Consider the following 4,936-nt stretch of genomic DNA (forward strand, 5'->3'; position numbering starts at 1 on the left):
ATCTCTGATTTTGTTTAATTCAGGATCTCTTTCCTCATACTCAGATTACTGTGACTCACGATCTGCTGTTTTGTCCTCAAATTATTGTGAATAGGGATCTTTTTCGAGACAAAAAGAAGTTTCTGGAACGTTTCTTACCACATACCATAGCGTTGTGTATTTTGCCTGTTCACTATATATATACAGAACGATCGCCCAAGGTTCTAATGAATGTGTCAATACTTAAACATTCAAAAAAGTGAACCTTCTGTTTTCCTACATATTTATACCCTTGATTCTGACACGTTCGCAGTCTATGTGTTTCTGATTTCTATCCTATTCAAATCGGATGTTGTCATTTAAGAGAGACGCGGGTTTCTTGAAATCTGTTGGGCCAGGCAAAGAACAAGAATCTTGTTCTCATTTACATCGCCTAAAGAAGACTTTTTTTCATTGAATGTCGTGTTCTCCTCTCGCGCAGGCAGTTCAGCCTTTGTCTGTGTATATCTAGCCCACAATAACTGATCCCAGATGAACTCATCTTTGGGTTTTTTAATGAAAAATATGAGTGTATGGAGAGAGAAATGTGACCCACCATCACGAAATGAGTCGCATGTCACCTCGCGCGGTTCTGCGCTAGGCTTAATATAAGTCCGGGGAGTGTCTGGTAACGGTGTGAGGGTCACCTTAGTCACAGGCTTATACCTCAAACTGTTTTCGCTCTTTTCTAAAACGGTTTTCACCACTGGATAGAGCATAAAAAACTCTTTATGAAAATGTAAAAATATGAAAAGCATGCAAAGGTGACATGCGTCTCATTCCGTGGTGGAGGGTCACAAATAACCTTCTTCTCATTGTCATCGCCCACGGAAGATAAATCGTTTGTTAAATGTTTCTTGTCCTCTATCGCAGGATGATTGTTCAACCTCGTTGTTTTCTCCGTGTCTACCTCTTGTGCCGTGTGAATAGACTTTCATGTGTCATTTAAACAACATAGCACACTCGTGTCTGATACAGATATTTAGCAGTGCACGACAATGAACCGAATCTGTGTTTGTTTTATGCTTTGATGTTTTGTAATAAGACCTTAGCTTTTAACTTTACGAGGTAATACTATATGTGTGCACTCCTGTTGCTCTTTGCAATTCTGTCAGTGCTGCATCATATCCGAATGTCTCAGACAAATGTGTATCTACTTCTATATGGCATTCCGTTTGTCAAATAATTATTTGGATACTTTTTCATGTTTTTTTCACCAGTTTTAGCTAAATAATCATTATTTAGAAGCTCATGTGCTAAATAAGTAATTGTTTATAAACAATGTAAAACAATTCTAAAGAATTTTTTATTTACGTAAACCATTCATTATTTACCTAAACAATTCATTGTTTACGTAAATAATTCATTGTTTACGTAAATAATGATTTATTTACGTAAACAATATATTATTTAGACTTATATTACATTGTTTATAAACAATCAGCAATGTTTCTAAATAAATCATTATTTACGTAAACAATGAATTATTTACGTAAATAATTCATTGTTTACGTAAATAATGATTTATTTACGTAAACAATATATATTATTTAGACTTATAATACATTGTTTATAAACAATCAGCAATGTTTCTAAATAAATCATTATTTACGTAAACAATGAATTATTTACGTAAACAATTCATTGTTTACGTAAACAATGAATTGTTTAGCCAAGACATTTTCCATTATTTAGGGGTTTCTAGGATTCGCTTCTGAACTAAGTTTTATGTCTTTCAGTGATTACTATAATTGAATACAAGGTCTCTCCACACACTCTTATCTTAAAATAGCTGTTGTTTGGATATTATTTTGTTTATTTTACAAGCCGAGTACGAAAATAACTGATCTCAAACACAGTCAAAGGTCAAGGTCAATTAAGGGTTTTCTCTGCCGGGAGTGTTTAGTGTTTGCATTTTCTTGCTTGAAGTTGTTGAAACACAGTATTTTCCCCTTATGTTCTCTGTTCTGTTTATGTCCCAACAACATGCCTGTCTTTCCATTTCTCTTCCTTTCATCGTTTCATTTCAAAGAGAAAAGTAAAAACAGCTGTGAACCGTTGAAAAACGGGAAACAATGCCTCCTGGAGTGACTTCCCTTGCCTTGAAAGCAAGATGGAGAAACAGCGACCGGGCAAGAAGCGAACATATTCTGAGCGATTGTTACCAGAGGAGAGGCGGCGATACCATCAGAAGATTTTGGAGAGTGATGGGAATGATCCGTATGACATTCCAACCAGGTGCTGGTCAGCAAATCCGGACGATCTGCCAGAGCTGAGTTACATCAACATCGTAAATTATTTTGTGCTTGGCAAGAACTGAGAAGAGTGCATGTTGCTGAAAGCTTACAAACGTTTGGATTCCTACCGACTTTTTGTCTCTGGCTGGGTGAGGGATGTCAAGCGCTACAGCCCTGATGGCTGTCAAAACTCTGTCATTTCTGCAAAGGTAAGAATGTGCTTTCAGTTTATAAATATAATAATGAATGAACGTGAGTGTTCTCTGTCTTGTGTTGCAGATTTCACTTGTAAGTTGCAGTTCAGGATATTGTGTTGAGGCTTTGTCTTTAATATATTCTTCGCTTTAGTTTGTATTCTGGACTACGACAAAAGCTGTAGATAGTCTTGAATATATTTATATTTTGAAATAGCTTGCAAAATATTATATTTATATATAATTATAATGAGCTTCATGTTCATATTCAGTTAAAAATCTGTTGTTTACTTTTCATTGTTAATGTTGTAAAGCACATTGACATTATGTGCGTCTTAGAGTTATATTCATTCGATTGACCTAGCTGAATGCTGATTTGTGCGATCTTCAATTTATGTTTCAGGTTCTTCATTCACAACGCCTTAATGAACCAGCACTTTCTCCTTGGACCATCGCCACTTTTGATGGCAACATACTGTCAGCACACTGTACCTGCATGGCCGGAGTTGGAGAAACCTGCATGGCCGGAGTTGGAGAAACCTGCATGGCCGGAGTTGGAGAAACCTGCACACACGTCCCTTCACCTTCAAGGAGTCAGCTGTTGAGTGTGTGTGACAGACCGCCATTTCTGTTTGGAATCTAACAGTGAGGGGATGCTTTGTCTGCGCAAGGACCACCCATACTTAAAAGTTAAATAGTCAAGTACCGGTACAGTGCCAGATTGTTATGACCAGTTCCTCCTACTGCGATTTCATGGTGTGGACTACTGTGGATAAAGTTATTGTCTGAGTATTGCCTGACTGTGATTTTTGGGCAATGTGTGTGGAGAAAGCTTTGAAAGTGTTCAGACTCGCAGTTTTTCCAGAGCTAGTTGGAAACTGGCTGGACAGAGAAGCTGAGCCTCTACAAGCAGTGGATGTGAACCAGGAGCAGCTGCAAACACAAGCCGTGAAACGCAGCAAGAAACAGTGACAATGCCAGACTCGCTTGCTCATGTGTGTGGGAAAACAAACATCATGTATGACTGTACACACAGAAAGTGGCCAGTAGTAAAGTTGTAAAGAGGGAGAGAAAAGAGGGCATGTCATGTTTTAAATCACAGTTCACACTCACAGAGAAGTCATTAATTGTTCCATTCTTGTTTCATTTTATTCTTAATAAAGTAAAATCATGCACAGATGTAGGCATACATTTTGTTTAGGATCACCGACCACAATACAAAATCAAGTGCTACAAGTATAAATTATGATGCATACAGGACATTATTTTGTGATTGTTTTACATCCACTGCTGTGAATAACAAAGAATCATGAGCAGTTTGATTATCAACTTATTCAGCCAGGTATATTGTTCATTCTCCTTGTTCAATGTTTCCAGTGACACGGATTGGCTGCTTGATTTAGGGAACAAATAAGAGTGTGTGGTCCAGCGTAGTTCTGCATCAGTACAGTCAAGTAATACAGTGTTTAAATTGGCAGTGGAACTGAAAGTTAGTTTCTATTATCAACTAGTTCTGTTTTGATGACAACAAAATTGAACACACTTATTTCTGCAAAAAAGCGCACAGGTCTATTTATCATAATGAATAGTTAATGACTCACATGCCCACAGTATGTTATTTCAATTTTGAACATTTAGTGAAAGTGTTCTTCTCTTCACTTTGGCTTGATACCTGCAATACTGGTAGTGGTATGTTCAGTGTTGCTTGAAGTTGCATGTTATTGGTAGTTTAAATGTGTGCTCGCATTTCAAGTGTAGGCCATTTAATTTTGCAATGCTCCTTATCTTGTTTCCTGTGTAGAGCTATTTTGAGGTTAATCAGCATAATTCAACCTTTGTCAGTTGTCAATACATGTCACATTTATGCAAAATGATTTCAAAGTGTATGTTAATGTGGTGTGTGTGTGTGTGTGTGTGTGATAGAAAGAGTGACATCTGCTCTTGAAATGGAAGGAAATAGCAGCAGGTCAGATCATATACACATGATACATGTATGTGTATTCAAATTCAAGATTCCATCCAGTGAAAACATAACAGAAAAACTGTTGCTACTGCTCATGTGAGACACCTGCATCAGAATTAGATACAATACACCACAGTTTAATTAACACATTCTTTAAACAATGCCTTTATCTTCAAATTCAAGATTCCGTCCAGTGAAAACATAATAACAGAAAGACTATTGCTACTGCTCATGAGAGACATCAGAATCAGATACAAGACACCACAGTTCAGGGGTGTTGCTAGACATTTTTATGTTGGGACATTTGGCCAAAACTGTCAGAATGCTTTAGGACATTTTGAAAAAATTTCGGCCATTATTTTGGCTCATCGAAAGTCACCGCAACATTGAAGCACAAGAGGTAATCATTGTCTTAGGAACACAGAACATATGTTGCATACTGCAACTGAAACAATCAGCTTTGTTGATTTAAGTAAAACACAAAGACACCAATTCTTTAAAACTTTTTCAAACCTTTAACTTTA

The 4,936-nt window shown here is 37.0% G+C and overlaps 1 long non-coding RNA gene across 1 annotated transcript; it reads left to right on the forward strand.

Annotated features, from left to right (window-relative positions):
* The first annotated feature begins 1,578 nt into the window (after positions 1–1,578).
* On the forward strand, positions 1,579–4,181 carry LOC138981236 (uncharacterized). Its single transcript, XR_011460594.1, has 2 exons — positions 1,579–2,464; positions 2,853–4,181. It is a non-coding gene; the product is annotated as an uncharacterized lncRNA (long non-coding RNA).
* Positions 4,182–4,936: the final 755 nt, after the last annotated feature.

Source organism: Littorina saxatilis, linkage group LG12, assembly GCF_037325665.1.
Source record: "Littorina saxatilis isolate snail1 linkage group LG12, US_GU_Lsax_2.0, whole genome shotgun sequence".
Classification (NCBI taxonomy): Eukaryota; Metazoa; Mollusca; class Gastropoda; order Littorinimorpha; family Littorinidae; genus Littorina; species Littorina saxatilis.